Source organism: Balaenoptera ricei, chromosome 5 (genome assembly GCF_028023285.1).
Source record: "Balaenoptera ricei isolate mBalRic1 chromosome 5, mBalRic1.hap2, whole genome shotgun sequence".
Lineage (NCBI taxonomy): Eukaryota > Metazoa > Chordata > Mammalia > Artiodactyla > Balaenopteridae > Balaenoptera > Balaenoptera ricei.
Window position 1 is genome coordinate 72,623,657 of NC_082643.1, and position 19,288 is coordinate 72,642,944.

Here is a 19,288-nt window from a genome sequence, read left to right on the forward strand (position 1 = left end):
GTTGGAAAACAGGAAAAGATGGGTTTAAATTCAATCAAAAGGATTAAAATTTGTTTTAAGAAGTATTTACTGTCGATGACAGGGTTTTTGAGAGATTGGAACCTCTAAATAGGCTTATTTGGTTTGTTTTTTTTTTTTTTTTTAGAAATTCGCGTTCTTTTATTTATTTATTTATTTATTTATGACTGTGTTGAGTCTTCGTTTCTGTGCGAGGGCTTTCTCTAGTTGCGGCAAGCGGGGACCACTCTTCATCGCGGTGCGCAGGCCTCTCACCATCGCGGCCTCTCTTGTTGCAGAGCACAGGCTCCAGACGCGCAGGCTCAGCAATTGTGGCTCACGGGCCCAGTTGCTCCGCGGCATGTGGGATCTTCCCAGACCAGGGCTCGAACCCGTGTGCCCTGCATTGGCAGGCAGATTCTCAACCACTGCGCCACCAGGGAAGCCCTGGTTTGTTATTTTTATTTTGTCTTTTTTTTTGTTTTGTTTCTACTTTTAATTTTTTACTGGAAATATACCAACATAAAATCAAACTGTTTTGAGTGACTATTACAGTAAGTTCCTTACATACGAACCTTCAAGTTGCAAACTTTTGAAGATGCGAACATGTGTCCGCATGTCCAATCATGTAAGTTAGTTCACATGTCTGGTGTACATTGTCCTGTGTATGCATCCTCTACAAGTGCTTGTGCTTTTGTGTACTTTACTGTACAGGAATGTATAGAGTATAGTAGTACAGTGTCTTTATTTCAAGCCAGTTATGCAAGAGGACAACTTCATTGAATTCTTTGCTGTGCAACACGAGGAGCTTACTAATGAAGACCTTGATGGAACTGGAGGCCCAGAGAAAGGACAAAGAGAGACAAGGGGAAGAAGAAGTAACTGAAGAACTGAAGAGATTCACAATGCAGGAAATGGCAAAGAGATTTTCTTTATTTGAGGAGGCACCGTTAGTTTTTGAGGCACAGGACCTGAACGTAGAACAGTACACGAAGGTTGCAGCAGTCGTTCAGAATGCAATCCAGTGCTACCTTGTCATCTATGAGGAGAAAAAAAGGGGTACTACCTAGCCATCACTGGATCATTTTTTCAAGCGGGTAGATAGCATTGAATCCAACAAGGAACCAGAACCTGTGCCATCAACGTCAGGCGTGAGTGAAGTTGCAGCTTGCCCTCCATCTCCTATTGCTGACGATCATTCAGCCCTACCGTCTCCCACCTCCTCTCCCTCCTCCAGTCAGTAACTCTTCTTGCCTGTTCACTTGATGCCAGCCCCCATACGCCAGCTGTTGTACTGTACTACTGTACTTTCCAAGGTACTATACTGTAAGATTTTCTTTGTTTTTTGTTTATTTTTTATGTATTATTTGTGTGAAAAGTATTATAAACCTATTACAGTACAGTACTCTATAACTGATTGTGTTAGTTGGGTACCCAGGCTAACTTTGTTGGACTTAAGAATAAATTGGACTTATGAACGTGCTCTCAGAACGGACCTCGTTCATATGTAGGGGACTTACTGTATTTGAAGGTTTAAGAAACTTTAACTATATCTTGCTACACATATAATACAAATGTAATTATTTTGTCAGTGGATCATGTAACTAAATTGGCTTGAAATGGAAATATTGTTTTCTATGGAATACTTCCCAATGACATCGTGATCTTGGAACCCTAATTACAAAACTCTCAATCCACATGCAAATACATTTGGAGATTGGTTTCTTCCAAACTACTGCCTCTGATAAACATTTTCTTATTTTCATATTGACATAAATATAACTTAAAACAATTCCTGTTTTATATGAAAATTCTTGTGTGAATATTGAAAAGTATTCTTAAGTGGTGAATAGCAAATAGGTTATTTCCTTTCAAAATTAAAATGATAAACCAAATTTAAATGATTCATTTATCTTAAAAATTAAGATGAAAGACAGCACCAGTTTTGCTGACAGATGTTAACCAATTTTGCTGATAGATGAACCTTTTGTATTAGGCGTAGGGAGAGGAGAGGAAGTTTGAATTGGTATTGCAGCATCAAAGCACAAAGTAAGTGACAAGTAGAAATGCGGAGAGAAAATAGCCTAAGTTTTGGTGATTGAGAAGAAATCTTGTGATAGCATTTTAAATTCAGATGGGTTAGGACTAAAGTGAGCCACAAGCTAGGCTGTTGTCCATGAATTGTCTGTAGGGAAACGTACAGCTTCCCGCTTTGTTAAGAAGAGAAAGAAGAAAAAGAAAAGTGAAAATACCTAAATCTGCTCAGAAATCAAATCTAAGGACACTGGGGGAATTGCTATACCAAACATTTCCATCTATTCTGCCAGATCAGATAAATTTAAATAATTTAGTTCAGAGAAGTAAAGGATTAAAAGTATACCGCTTATTCTTCCTACTAAATTTATCATAAAAGTAAAGAGTTTTCTCCTCCTCTTTCTGGATTTTGCTTTAGATAATTTCTCCTAATACTGAACTACATATTACATATTTTGGTAGGTCATCAATAATTTGAATAAAGAAAATCATAAACAAGATTTTCAATATACCCTAAGTATGTTCAAGGGACCCATAGTTTTCAAGAGTATTAATACATCAGATTTTTTGGTTGACAAAGGAATATATGTATGCATTAGATTAATCAGCAAATTCATATTGTCTCCTGTTCAAGAAATGTAGATTCATCTACATGTTTTTAATTTTGTTCCCAGTCTAGTGGGCCCGTAAGATATAGAGCTATGACTTAATTGCTTATATATTTGAAATTGTGGTCCAATGACATATGATGACCTCTAATAATTAAAATTGTATTCATTTACAGCAAGGTATGGATTGATATTAGTTTTGGATTATCCTTGAAATTATAAAATGAATAAGAGAAAAAGATTTTAGTTATTTAATAGAAATTCTAGATTATTTTCAGAGAATAGAAATAAGAACTTACAATAATATAATGCAATTCTATTTTGTCAAATATTTGGCAAAAGCTTTTGTGTTTCAGTTTCCATGTTACTGACGAAGAAAGCTAACTGTCAGAATTAAAAAGGATGGAAAATTAGAATTTTTATAGTATACTGTGGGTGGCTTCCAATTATTTTTCAATAAAGATTTTGTATAAATGTTATAGACTCTCAGGCATTTTGGTAGATACATTCCTTTCTAAATATTGCAAAATATTTTCTTTTTGCATTGTCTAAAATAATTTAACTTTTTGTCTCTGGTAATTTGAATTGATGAGGATCCAGAATGGGCTTATCATGTGGAAATAGCTTTAGCACGATGAATTTTCTCCACTCTTTATCCAATAGGCTGGATTAATTGAAAGCCTTTTTTTTGGTGTTACTAAGAGGTTTTCAAAATAGATATAAATAAGCGTTTCACACGCCCCCAGATAACACCCTCTTTAGAAGGACTTCGGTTATTAGACTACAGAGGAGTGTCTAGCAGAGGTGATGAAAGAGGATATTAACTTACATAGTTTCCTAAGACATAAGACTTATCTAAAAAGGATCTACTTGCTGAGGAAAGAAGCCACTGTGTCTTCTCTCAGTCAAAACTCTCCAGAGTTTCTTATAGAAATTCTTTTCTATGTCTAAATTTTCCTAACCTGTTTCTCTTTTCCATTAACCTTGACATGATAATAAGTAATATTGGCAAGTTCTATTAATTACACTAAACAAACAGGTTTGGTTATAGTGATTCACACTAATATCCAGTTTAAAAAAATAGGAGAATGAATTCCATTCCCTAAGGAATTTTATTGGTAGGTTATTGAAAACCATTGTGTAATTCACTTATGCACATACACGAATGACTGTCACTGTAACAACTAATCACTTTTTAGATCATTTAGAGAAAAAGTACATTCTTGGTTCATACAATTGGAAAAGCAAGGTAAGAATTCTATAGAATAGTAATGGCACCTACCTTGTCCAATTCAGGCAGGAAATGAGCATGTTAAATTGTCCTTTATAGGATCCCTGAAATAACCCAAGGGTGGAGAAGACATCAAGGCTTTGATTAAAGGTTTTATGTAAAAGAGCTGACCTTGATTAAAATTTTATGCAAAAGAATTGTTCTAGTCACTTAAAGTCTTAAAGACAAAGAGTGATTCGTACTTGGACTAGACCAGAAAGTGATTTCTCTAAGACTGATTTCACACACAGAAATGTCTAAAGCAAAAGTTTTCTCTAACTCCCAAATACTGGAGTGTAAACATTACATATAATGTAGGCATTAAAGAGGAGATCAAGGACCATCAGCTGTTTTAGTCTGTTTTTACCATTTCTCCCATGGACTTCCATAGGGATACCTTGACTTTGTATTCCTGGATGAGATTAACGATTAAATGCAGACGACTTTGTATAATGATTCTTTTTGCCCTTTTATGAGTATTGTTTTGTTTACCTTTGGTCAAACAAAATCTCAGCTTGACAGGTTTCCTAACATCAAATCTTCAAACACAAAAGGCAGCAGGATTCTTGCATGTTTTTATTCTTTTAAGAAATGTTCTGATCACATCACAGTCTTTGCTACTTTTTATACGTTCTGTGGTATTGTTTTACCTGCATAATGATTTATACAGTTTAAAAAGTGTGCTTGCTTTGTTCAGAGGGATATGAAACTCCATGCAGTTTGCCACGACACCTTTCTGAATTTATGAAGAATTATCCACATTATCCTTGTGGATCCCATTCCTTTGCTTAGAAGCACTCTGCCTTGCTCACCAGTGTTAAGAGCTAACCGCCTATTTCAGGAGCCTAGCTTTCTGGGATTTTCTTACACACTGGTATCTTTTACTACATCTGCCTTGGTACTACCGTTTCCAGTGTTGCAACATGGTTGGTGGACAAACAGCGACGTGTGAAGCCAAGTATGTTGTAGGACATGGCAAAAAATGGAAAATTTATACCAATATTACATTCTCACAAGGCAAAAGCTACCCAGGTCCTGAATAACCCGGGAATAAATCATTCTCAGTAATGAGAACAAAAGATTCTCTCTTAACTTTAGCAAAGCTAAATTAAATTCATGAATACTAGGAGCCCAATAATTTGGATAAGAACATTTGCACATGATCCAGGTTTCCAACTTATTGTAAGAAAATATCACAGACCCGTGGGAAAGAAATCAAGTCTTCAAGAAAAAAAGGTGAAAAATTACTATGAAGGAAAATGAATGTGATCTTTGCCTTATATCAGAAACTAATATGAAATATAGAATAAATAGTATATAATATGAAGTGGTTTTAAAATCTAAAAGAAAAATACTGTAAGTACAAATGTGACTGAGCTTTGTTTAGGTTTAAGGCTTTCCATGAGAGTATCAGATATTTAAAATAAATTACTTGTGTTTGATTGCTTATTCTTTACAGTTGATACTCTATGTTAGAGGTGGTGAAATTAAACCAAAGTAGTGTTTAGTGGTGGACCATTTGGTTCAAATACATAGGTAACATGGGAACAAGTAACTGTGCTTCTTTCTTTTTTATATTTGTCTCATTTCACAACTAATGTGGAGACTTTTATGTCTTTCATAAGTTCATTTAACAAAAATACTCCATGCTGTCTTTTGTGTTTCCTCTTATTTTCTTATTGCTAAATTAGATATAATAATCTTTAGCTCACTATATTTCTATGAATATGAAACCATATATATATATATAGAGAGAGAGAGAGAGAGAGAGGGAGAGAAAGAGAGAGAAAGAGGAGAGAGAGAAAGGAGAAAGTGTTTACTACCTGCATGGTATATGGAAAATACTTTAGAAATGTTCTACTTTTCTTCCAAATCCTGAAAAAATACTGCATTTTCTTTCTTTATATACTCATTTTTAAAAATGAAATGAAACACACGTACAACTGAAAAACTTATTAATAAAGTTTAATAAGTTGTTTAAAGCACATAGCTATGCAACAGTTATCTGTGTGAAAGATAAGACCATCAGTACACCTTTCTCTATTATAGCTTCCTTCCTCACCCTAGAGGTAGCCACCATTCTGGCTGCGGCAATAATCTCTTCTCTTTTTAAAATAGTTATACCAATTCCATGGATACATGTATATGTATGGCTGAGTTGCTTTGCTGTGCACCTGTTGTTGCTGTGCATCACAACATTGTTAATTGACTATACTCCAATATAAAATAAAGAGTTAAAAAAATAGTTATACCAATTCCATATGAATCTCTAAAAACACAGTTTACCTCTTTTGAATGTTACGAATATGGAATCAAAATACATGTATATTTGGCTTTTTCTTTAATATTATTTTCTCATGATTTAGCCATACTGTTGCAGGTAGAAGTAGATCATTCATTCTCATTGCTAGATAGTACCAACATTGACAGATGTATCACAATGTATGTGTGCACAATGTATGCTATTGTTAACAGATTACTGGGTTGTTTCCTATTTAGAGGCATTACAAACAGCTATGACACCTATATTTTTGCTTCAGTACCTAAATGAGACATTAAAATTCTATTTAAAATATCAGTGATAAAGCTTTATTTTTTTTCTTTTACTTGCTCGTATCTTAAAAAATTGATAATAATTCTTGCCTTATCAGATTTCTATTAAGGTTAAATGAGATATTTCATTTTCAGCTCTTCAATGCTTTTGATGTAATTACAATATATGTGTATTTACATATATTGAAAATATATTTATATACATTATATATAATACATATTTAGATCACTTGGAGAATGAATAATCATTTTAAAAGATATAATTATATATTATACATAAATATAATATATTTTAAATATATGTATGCATATATACATTTGTCTGTGTGTATAATTTATCCCTACAGTTTTGGTTTCTTTTGTTTTCAGCTGGAAGATTCACACAAATAATTTAGCCAGCTGTTACCAGAAACGGGAAGTGCCCCTCCCATTATGTAGTACACGTAGAATTAGGAGCTGAGATCGAGCCTCATGACCCTGTGGGCAGTAGTATATTTTCACAAAGAAATTATGGAGCTGGTGAATCTTATCTCTGAAACTCTTCTTTCCCTTTTCCCCTTCTAGTTACCTAAGTGATAAAACAATGATAAGCTAAGTTTCCAGGGTTATTTTCATTTTGATAGAATATCTTAAAGAGCCAAAACCTTACACATGTCCAGAGTAAAAATGTGTAAGAAGTTATTGGGCAGACACACTTGTCCGTGTTCCTATTAGTAGATTACCTAATACTTTTCTTTCTACCTGCTTGAGGCCTGATGCTGTGGCTCGCCTTAGGCACTTTCTCCAGAAAGGAATAAATAACCAGACATTGCAGAAGCATTAGAATAGAGAAGTAACAAAAGAATGGTGAGATTCCTGTTGTGTGCTTTAATGATTCCTACCCCTGGAAACTGGGAGTTGAAAATAATCTCTCTATAGATACAGCTATCTACTAGGGGAAATTATTCCCTTTAGAAAATATAACCCAATTTATTGATATAAATCTATATATATGTACAGTTATTTGCTGAGCCTTTCCTGTGTTCCTAGAACTGTATCATTCATGGCAAGAAGAGAAGTATAGGATACTGGGTTCAACCATCTAGAGCAAAATATCTGTTTTTTGGAAAATTTCCATTCTGTTGCAAACCCATACTTTTGTAAAATTCAATAAAATGAACTACTAGAAAAATGGAATTAGAAACAGATAAAACACAAGCCAAGTTTTTATTATATTCAACAGAAAAAAAATATTTCATAAATATAATCAGGAAAAACATTACAGGGAGAAAATAATTTTAAAATATGTACATGGTTCATTCAAAGTTGCATCACTGTGATTCATATAGAGAATCACTATTACACTTGAACTTGTTGTACTATCATAACAGAAATTAAAAAGTTATGAGTAAAATAAGGATTCTCCGTGCTGGAGAACTCAGACATTGTTCTCGACTACAATTCCTAGCCCCCAAAGCCTCACCTACTAGTTCCCTTTCCTCCAGTGATCCTGTCATGCTACAGATGATGGGCCTGATAGAGATTTGAAGGTCCAGAAGGTCCCCAGAAATTTGCCTCTTTCTGAACCAATTATTCAAGTGATTCCAACCACCTCTCTCTCTGATGTTGCTGACCTACACTCTCATTAACCCTAAATTTGTCTTTACTGGATCCTGTCCACGCTGTAGCCTGGTAGATGTGTTCCACTGCAAATTCAAATCTACACACTTAGAATCCCACGGATTTCCTATATAAAGCTCCTTTAAAAGTTTATAATTAGTAGATGCAAACAGATGGTGTAGAATGCATTACCTCTTTGCAGAGTCAACATCGGTAACAGACATAAATTTGGGCAAATGCTTGGCTCAAAACAGGAAATACCTATACTACAACTCTTGTCCTCTGGATATGGCTAACTGATACAAGGTTCAGTCTAATGACCCAAGCTAGGACAATCAGAGTCTACCTTTCAGGTTTTAGAAAAATTCCATGTAAACACATAAAGACAGAGGTGGTTGAAACTAAATCATCATATGGTAGAAGTTGCTGCTAAGACACCTGGAGCTGCCCTAGTTTTTGTCATTATCATGCTTGGAGACTGTGTTTGCTTTAATTCTAACAGTGACCTCAATGTCCTTCCAATAAATCTCTGTTTTGCTTAGGTTAGCTAGTGCCAATGTCTGCTATTTGCAACCCAAAGAAACTTAACGAATAAATCATATGGTCCTAAAAATAAATGACAATGTGTGGAAGAGGGATGCTTTATTCACCAGCCAACAAAATTGGAAGCCAAGTCCTAGAATCTAGTTAAAATGTCTTATCAGGGAGTCCTGACTTGATAGAATTGGGCACTCAGGTTTATTGGAAATCCCAAGGACTTTGGTGTTAGAAAAGCTAAATCTGAATCTTGGCAATGGTTTTTCTATGTGGGATTTGGTCAAGTTAATGTTAATTATAAAAATATAAAGATATGCAAAAAGAAATATAGAAATACAAAGTTAACATATAACTATAAATAATATTAAGTAACATTAATAAATAAATATTATTTTACATTACTATACATTGAAAATGCTACTACCTGATCAGTGCTATTGTGAGAATTAAATGAGAAAGTAGGTTGCAAGTCATAGTAGAGAGCCAGCATTTATATTATTTGTGTAGGAATGGTTGAAGATAAGGCCAGAAAGACAAATTGGAGCTACATGTTGGAGAGCCTTGTATGCCACAGTGAAAAGTTAGAAGTTGATTTATTTGGGAAGTGGAAGGCATGGCATTGAAGGTCATTGAGCAAGGGAGTGATACGATCGTTGCTGTACAGCTTGAAGATTAATGTGACACCATAATACAAGTTGGACAATTTGGAGATGGTAAATGGCAAACTCTCAGGAGTTGTTACAGTAATCCAGGTGATAGCAATGAAAACCTGAACTAGGCTGGTAACAGAGGGAGCAGAACAGGCTGGAGGTATTAGAGGTGCATAAAAGTGCAATGAGTTGGTTGTGGGACTAGCTGAAGGAGAAATGGATAAATCAAAGATTCTTGAGGTTCCAATCCTGATGGCTTGAGCTAAAATCAAATATAATTCAGGATGCTAGAGATACTACATGAGATATAATTAAGCAAAATAGAACTATAACAGTTTTACATCTTGTAACATCTTAAGTTTCTTAACCATTATTATTTGATGTGTTTCTTCATTAATATTGGGTTACAAATCATTCCCCATCTATGTAGTTAGCTGATTAAATTCCTCTAGAATTGTTTTATTTATTTTTTATTTTTTAATAAATTTATTTATTTATATTTTTGGCTGCGTTGGGTCTTTGTTGCTGCACGCACGGGCTTTCTCTAGTTGCGGCGAGCAGGGACTACTCTTCGTTGTGCTGCGTGGACTTCTCACTGCAGTGGCTTCTCTTGTTGTGGAGAACAGGCTCTAGGCCTGCAGTCTTCAGTAGTTGTGGCATGAGGGCTCAGTAGTTGTGGCTTGCGGGCATTAGAGCACAGGCTCAGTAGTTGTACTGCACAGGCTTAGTTGCTCCGCGGCATGTGGGATCTTCCTGGACCAGGGCTCGAACCTGTGTCCCCTGCATTGGCAGGCAGACTCTCAACCACTGCGCCACCAGGGAAGCCCCGAAACTCTTTTAAAACAATTCTAGGGGCTTTCCTGGTGGCGCAGTGGTTAAGAATGCAGGGGACACGGGTTCGAGCCCTGGTCTGGAGGATCCCACATGCCGCGGAGCAACTAAGCCCGTGAGCCGCAGCTACTGAGCCTACGCGTTTGGAACCCGTGCTCCGCAACGGGAGAGGCCACGACAGTGAGAGGCCCGCGCACCGCGATGAAGAGTGGCCCCCGCTCGCCGCAACGGGAGAAAGCCCTCGCACAGAAACGAAGACCCAACACAGCCAAAAATAAATTAATTAATTAAAAAAAAAATTCTATAAGAAAGAGTTTGGCTTTTCCTCAGACCTCCCATGCTTTCCTATGTATAACATGCCCTTAAATTGTGGGTATCCACTTCAACCTCACCTATGATTGATTGAGTTATTCCTTTGTACCTGAAGTACTACCCATTATTTCACATTAATTATCTTATTTAATTTGTTTAATCTTCACAAGCCAACTGCTTGTGGTAGACACTATTATTCTTTTTTCAAAAATAGGGAAGCAGAAGCTCCAAGAGGTGGCCATTACTCAACCCACGGCTGGACTTACTTCTTGGAATTGCCTTCTGTTAGTTTTCCAGCCACAAGAACAAATCAACGTCATGGACTTGCCTCTTGAGACAAATGAAAAATGGTCTGAATGATTATTCTTTCTTTCTGAAACCTACATTAGCTTTCCTTGGAAGATTTACTAGCATTTAAGGTATCCGACCAAATGTGCAGCAGGCTGTTAAAGGTGATTACTTTTAAATAAACAAAATTAAATTACAGGTAGGAGTTCTAGTATTTTTATGGCAGTGGTTTTCAAATGTCTTTGTGCCGCAAAATACTGCGAATCTAAGTTACAAAGCTACCAGTGACAATGGTTCTTTAAAGCACTTGGTTCTTATGGGTTGGGGTATGTATGGATGGCACAAAAATATTTGGGAGCATGTAACATTGCAAAAGTGACCCAGATTTTTTTCCTGATACTTTAGGTAGTGTGCTGCTGTCTTATCCCCACTTGATCTCTGCAAAGAATAAACAGATTCTTCATGTGCCAAATCTGTCCCCAGCTTCATCCTGAATTTGTAATTACATTAATAAATTTCAAAAAAAGGTTACTGCTTAAAATCACTACAGCATGTTTCGAGGCACATTTTGAAAACAACAGCAAGTGACTCAAATAACAGTCTTAATCATACATTTTACATTTATGTGCTCTAGCTGTGAATTAAACATGTGAAAAAAAAATATGGGCTTTAGAGGTAAGTTTAGAGTTATCTGTTAATATCTAGGTACCTGGGTGAACTGTAGTATATTTCTGGCCTTTTCTTGGTCTCAGTTTCATCATCTGTAAAATAAAGGTCTATGAAGATGAATCCCTGACACATAGTAGGTACTCAGTAAACACTAGTTTCCTTTCTATCTAAATGCGTGACTACTCTCTGTTCTTTTCTAAGAGACTTTCTCAGTTCAAGTTTTTTCCCATCCACTGCACCTGCTACATTCATGTCTGGTAGTTTTTTCTCCCATCTTCTCTTTGCCCACGCCTGTTCTTAGAAAAAATTTTGATATAATTTAAATTCAGTTCTGAAGATATCTGTGCTAATTATTTCTAGTAACTGTGGAATATCATATAAATGGTAATCTGAAGAAATGAGAGAGGATATTGGAGGATACTGTATACCTTCCTGAATTCAAAAAATTTGCCTATACACGTTAAGACCTTTCACTGGATACACTTTTAATAGGGAGAGATGCATACATACAATTAACAAATCTTTAAAATAAAGGTAAGAACTCAGTCATTAGGCATGCAGCAGTGGCACTGATAGATTTTGTCCAAAGTAGGAATGAAAGGAGGAATGTGTGTCAATGTGCAGGATTGGTGCTCAAACGATATCATTTAAACAGTGTCTTGAAGGATGAAGATCTTTTCTAGCTTAGGAAGAAAAGAAAATGTCTCAATTAATTTACTTAAAAAATATATTACTTTATTCCAACTTGTGTTTCCACCTGGAAACTCTGGTCTGAGAACATTCTGCAGTCTTTGTACTGAAGTCTTAATTGTCTTCAGTTCATAAAAGCTGACTTCCCACTATCAGCTAATAATTTATGAGTCATGACGCCATTCCTATCTTAAAGATAAATGAATCATCTAGAAAGAAAAAAATGTGAAGTTAAATTGCTTGAAATCATTTCATTGGATTTACTTTATATTCTGGGAATCTTGAGACCAATAGATCTCCAAGGGAATTCATAAAAAATATGGCTAATTTGCTTTATATATTTCCATTTAATTTTTTATATTTAAAAAATAGTACCATTTACTTTGGTGTTAAAATACTGATTCAAATTGTAACCAGATGAGTAAATGAAATATATGACAATTTTTGATATTATAATTAGTGGATTTACTGACATGGACAGATAGTCACAATGAATGACAAATGCATAAAAAGTTTAGAGTAAAATACATATTTATGTATAGTAGCTACATGTACATATTATGCTATATATATATCATATAAAGTACAATCTCTTTTTTTTTCTGGAAGCTTTTACACATATTTAGGTGAGAAAATCTTAAACATAGTGTTCATTGAATTTTACAAAGTGATCAACACATCAATGTAATGATTACCCAGTTTAAGGTGTAAAGCATTAACATCAGCCCAGAAGCAACTCTCATGGTCCTTTCCAGTCATTAACCCCAACAAAGATAACCACTATTAAACTATCAAGACTTTTACTACCATAGATTAATTGGCCTGTTTTGGAAATTTATGTAAAGGGAATAATACTGTATTTATTTTTATTTGTTTCTAGTTTATTTTAGTCAACATAATGTATGTTGTTGAATGTAAGAGTGATGTATGCCCTATATATGATTTAGTTGAATGAATATTCTGCAGTGAATATATGCTTTCTATAGTTGTGGATGGATACTTGAGTATTATTTTTTCCATTTTTGACTCTTAAGAATAATGGTTCTATATACATTCTTTTTTTATTATATAAGTTTCAGGTGTACAGCATTGTAATTTGACATCAGTGAACACGACAAAGTGATCACCACCCACCACCACAAGTCCAGTTGCAATTCATCACAATATAGTTGATCCCCTTCACCCATTCTGTCTACTCTCCAACTTCCTTCCCCTCTGGTAACCACTAATCTGTGCTCTGTATCTATGAGTCTTATCTTTGTTGTATTTTGTTTGTTCTTTTGTGTTTTCAGATTCCACATATGAGTGATATCATATGGTATTTGTCTTTCTCTGTCTGACTTATTTCACTTAACATAATACCTTTAAGGTCCATCCCTGTTGTCACCAACAGCAGGATTCTATCCTTTTCTATAGCTGAGTAGTACTCCATTGCATATAGATATCACATATTTTTTTATTCATTCATCTGTCTATGGGTACTTAGGTTGTTTCCATATCTTGGCTATTGTTAATAATGTTGCAATGAATATTGGGGTGCATATATCTTTTTGAATTAGTGTTTTCATGTTCTTCAGATAGATACCCAGAAGTGGAATAGCTGAGTCATATGCCAGTTCTATTCTAAATTTTCTGAGGAATCTCCATGCTGTTTGTCATAGGGGCTGCACCAATTTACAGTCCCACCAACAGTGTAGAGGGTTGCCTTTTCTCTACATCCTCTCCAATATTTGTTATTTTTTTCTTTTCAATAATAGCCATTCTAACAGGTGTAAAATGACATCTCATTGTGGTTTTGATTTGCATTTCCCTACTAATTTTTTGAAATTTTAATTATTTTTTATTTTTATGGCTGCATCAGGTCTTAGTTATGGCACGTGGTATCTTTGCTGAGGCATGTGGGATCTTTCGTTGTGGTGTGCAGGCTTCTCTCTAGTTGTGGCATGCAGGTTTTCTCTTCTCTAGTTGTGGTGTGCAGGCTCCAGGGTGCATGGGCTCTGTAGCCTGCTGCACATGGGCTCTCTAGTTGAGGCACATGAGCTCAGTAGTTGTGGCACACGGGCCTAGTTGCCCCATGGTATGTGGGATCTCAGTTCCCCGACCAGAGATTGAACCTGCATCCCCTGCATTGGACAGCAGATTCTCTACCACTGGACCACCAGGCATTTCCCTAATAATTAATGATGTTGAACATCTTTTCATGTGCCTGTTTGGCATCTGTATCTCTTCTTTGGGAAAGTGTCTACTCAGATCCTCTGCCCATTTTTTTTCTTTAATCAGGGTGTTTGTTTTTTGTTGTTGTTGTTGACTTGTATGAGTTCCTCATATATTTTGGATATTAACTCCTTATCAGATATATGATTTACTAATATCTTCTCCCATTCAGTAGGTTGCATTTTTGTCTTGATGATGGTTTCCTTCACTGTGCAGAAGCTTTTTAGTTTGATGTAGTTCTATTTGTTTATTTTTGCTTTTGATTCCCTTGCCTTTGGGGTCAGATACACAGAAACATAGTTAAGATCAATGTCAGTGAGGTTACCCACCTATATTTTCTCCTGGGAATCTTATGGTTTCAGGTCTTACATTCAAGTCTGTAATCTATTTTGTGTTAAGTTTTGTATATGGTATAAGATAGTGGTCTAGCATTATTCTTTTGCATGTGGCTGTCCAGTTTTCCTAACACCATTTATTGAAGGGACTATCCTTTCTCTATTGTATGGTCTGTGCCCTTTGCTGTAAATTAATTGTCTATATATATGTAGGTATATTTCTGGGTTCTAAATTCCATTCAGTTGATCTGTGTGTCTGTTTTTGCCAGTACCATACTGTTTTGATTACTATAGCTTTGTAGTATAGTTTGAAATCAGGGCACATGATACCTCCAGCTTTGTTCTCTCTCAAGGTTGTTTTGATTAGTAAAGATATTTTGTGGTTCCATACCAAATTTAGAATTATTTGTTCTAGTTCTGTGAAATATGTCATTGGAATTTTGATAAGGATAGCATTGAATCTGTATATTGCTTTGAGTAGTATGGACATTTTAACAATATTAATTCTTTCAATCTATAAACACAAAATATCTTTTCCATTTATTTTTGTCTTCTTCAATTTCTTTCATCAGTGTCTTTTAGTTTTCAGTGTACAAGTCTTTCCCCTACTTGGTTAAATTTATTACTAGGTATTTTATTCTTTTTGATGAAATTGTAAGTGGTATTGTTTTCTTAATTTCTCTTTCTGATAGTTTGTTATTAGTGTATAGAAAAGCCACAGGTTTCTGTATATTGATTTCATATCCAGCAACTTTACTGAATTCATTTATTAGTTCTAGCAATTTTTTTTGTAGAGTCTTTAGCATTTTCTATACATAATTATCATGTCATCTGCAAATAGTGACAGTTTTAGTTTTTCCTTTCCAATATTAATGTCTTTTATTTATTTTTCTTGCCTAATTTCTGTGGCTAGAACTTCCAATACTATGTTGAATAAAAGTGATGATAGTGGGCATTTCTATCTTGTTCCTAATCTTAAAAGAAAAGCTTTCAGCTTTTCAGTACTGAGTATGATGTTAGTTGTGGGTTTGTCATATATGGCCTTTATTATGTTGGGGTACATTTATGTACCTTATAAAATGAGGTCTATTTTCACTTTGTTGAGAATTTTTAATCATAAATGAATATTGAATTTTGTGAAATGATTTTTCTGCATCTATTGAGATGAGCATAAGATTTTTATCCTTCATTTTGTTAATGTGATGCATCATGTTGATTGATTTGTGGATGTTAAACCATCCTTGCATTTCTGGAATAAATCTCACTTGATCAAGGTGTATGTTCCTTTTAATGTATTACTAGATTAAGTTTGCTATTATTTTGTTGAGGATTTTTGCATCTTGGTACATCAAGGTTATTGGCCTGTAATTTTCTTTTTCCTTTTTTTTTGTGGTGTCCTTGTCTGGTTTTGGTATCACGGTAATATTGGCTTCATAAGATGTTTGGAAGGTTTCTATCCTCTTCAATTTTTGGAAGAGTTTGAGAAAGATGGATATTAAATCTTTTATACTTTTTTGATTTAATGGTTAAAAGAGTGAAATCTGAAGTCCTATTGCTTAACCTCAAATCCCAATTCCAAAACATATTAATTGTGTACTCTTGGACAAGTTATTCAGCTATGTTTGCCTCAGTTTCTCCATCTGTAAAATGGGTAATTATGTCTACCTCATTGGTTAATCTGAGCATTTATTATGATAAAGAATGCAAAGTCCCTGAAACAATGCCTAACACATGGTAAGAACTCAATATCTATATTTGTTTTTCATTTACTATTTTTTTTTGCCTTGGATTGTTTGTATATTTTTAATGTTGCCATTTCTATATACAGTATTATAATTTCTGTAGTACATTTTTGTCTACTCCGCTTTCTTCAACTGTTCTGTGTTAATTTTTTAAAATTTTGCTGAAATATGTAGATGTGGAAGTCTTTCAGAATAGGTTTGTGGATAATAAATTTTTTAAATTCTTTAGTGTCTAACAATGCCTCTCTATTCAGTGCCATTGCATTTGAAGGTAGTTTGATTAGAGGTACATTTCTAAATTCTGATGAGCATTTTTCTTCAGAACTTTGTTATCCTTTAGTTATTTACCTGGTGTTCTGTCTCAAGCTTGCTCCTTCTCCCAGAGCTCAGTGGCTCTTACCTTAGCACTCTCTTGGAGTTCCCCTAGACTCTCAGCTTGGGAGCCTCTTTCCTATGCAGATGTCTCAGCTCTTTGGGCTTCCACTTTCAGCTGGGCCCATCCATGTGTTACACGGTAACACAACTTTGACTTTCCACACTACTATGGATTTCGTTTTATATTTTTATATTTTCATGTTATTTCAGGCAAGGATAATATCTTGAACAGAAAATAAGATTGTTTTTGCACATAGTCCTTAACATTTTACTTATTTTATCCCTTATAATTTAATATTGGGAACAATGTGAGTTTATTCAGAGATCTGTGCTCACACTCTAGCTCTGCCTCTATAATAGCTGTACGCCCACCACCAAGCAATAGATCCCCTTTTTAGTTCCAATATTCTCATCTGTAGTAAGGAACTAGTTATCGTAGGGTAGTAATAAATGTACAGAGAAAAGCAGTCAATTAATTCAACGCCAACCATGTGTTCCTCTGTAAGTTTTGTGGGAAATGGGGCCAGGGTTGTATGACCTGGAAGCTTGCGATTCTAACTATTGCTAGCATGTCCTTTGTTGGTGAGTGACCTTGGGCATGCGATTCCAATTTTTTGAGGCCCAATTTCTCCTTGTTTTAAAAATAAGGGTTAGGGGCACTGTGTAAAACAATTAAAATCCTACAAAATCCTTAAAGAACCTTGTAGTTCCAGTAGCCTATGTTTCTAGGCTTAACTTGAGCTGGCACTATTTAGCTACTGCTGAGTTAAAGTGTATGTGTGTCTATGTTATGTGTCTGTGTGTGTTTGCTTTTATGTCTGTGTTGTGTGTATAAGTGGGGGGCTCCTGAAGGAAAATTTATGTTTAGTGAAGACATTATTTTTGGTGTTGAAATTAAATGGTTCTTTTGGAATGAATTTAGCTTTGATCTATTTATTTATGTTGGCAGAGCTATCCGAAATGTACTAGGGAGAGGGGGATGCTGTTGAGTGGGTGTTTGAACAGACGCCGTTTTGCATATTTATCTGTCATCTCTTCTGGCCCTGGGGGAGCCTGAGGCTTCTGCCTTGCCTAGTTCCTCTGCTGGGCAAGTCCAGAGGCTGCCTCTTCCCTTCATTCTCTCTCTTTTTTCTCCCTTGGTATTCGTTCACACTTTTTAAAATTAATTTTTATTGGAGTACAGTTGCTTTACAATGTTGTCTTAGTTTCTGCTGTACAGCAAAGTGAATCAGCTATACGTATACATATATCTGTTTTCATTCACATTTTGAGAGATTTTAAAAACTGATTTCAGAGGGAGTCTATGCAATACAGAGTTATTGTTTATATTTTGAATCATTTATGTTTCTTAAACAATTATCGTTGCTCTTTAAATAGATAATTTTAGAAATCTCCTTTGTACATCTCACTGGAGCTAAAAAGGATTTCTAACCTAGTAATTAATTACAGAGGAAAAGAGTATCCACCGCAGGTTTCATTACAATCTTTGCCGTTAGGGGATGGTCCCTGTACTGCTGTTGAAATCCCTTTCTGCTCTGGGCCACTTTAGATATATCTTCATTTAATTTGTATCCTGAGCCCACGAATTCTGTACAAAAACTTATATTTAATCTTTGAGTATATTTTACAGTGCCCTTCTTTTCCACTGCAATCTTCTGTAAATTTAATATTTTAAAATAAAAAAACACATTTATTAAGTACTAGACACCGGGCATAGTTGAAAAGACCAAATGTGTGCTTGCCCCTATGGAGCTTAGATATTAATAAAAACACATGAATAAAGAATTAAACACACATATGTGTATGTAGTTACAGATTCTGATAAGATTAACTAAGCAAAAGAGCTGGCAGCTAGGAAAGAAATTAGCCTAGTTGGGGAATTACTTTGTTAAGAGTCAGAGAGTCAGGGAAGGTTCTTCTGGAAACAATATACAAAATGAGACCTAGAAGATGAAAAGAAGAGTAACGTGAAGAGTTGGGATAGAATGTTCTATCGGGAGAGATGTTATTTAAACATTTAGGGCAGGACCATAATTCATCTCCCGGTCAATTAGTTCTAATATTTAGAAAAATACTCTGATAGATCTCACTGGATCTTTTTTTGGTTGAATGTGGCTCAACTGGGGGAATGTGAAAGGATTAATCTCCAAAATTTACAAGCAGCTCATGCAGCTCAATATCAAAAAAACAAACAACCCAATTCAAAAATGGGCAGAAGACCTAAATAGACATTTCTCCAAAGAAGATATACAGATTGCCAACAAACACATGAAAGGATGCTCAACATCACTAATCATTAGAGAAATGCAAATCAAAACTACAATGAGGTATCACCTCACACCAGTCAGAATGGCCATCATCAAAAAATCTACAAACAATAAAGGCTGGAGAGGGTGTAGAGAAAAGGGAAGCCTCTTGCACTGTTGGTGGGAATGTAAATTGATACAGCCACTATGGAGAACAGTATGGAGGTTCCTTAAAAAACTAAAAATAGAACTACCATATGACCCAGCAATCCCACTACTGGGCACATACCCTGAGAAAACCATAATTCAAAAAGAGTCATGTACCACAATGCTCATTG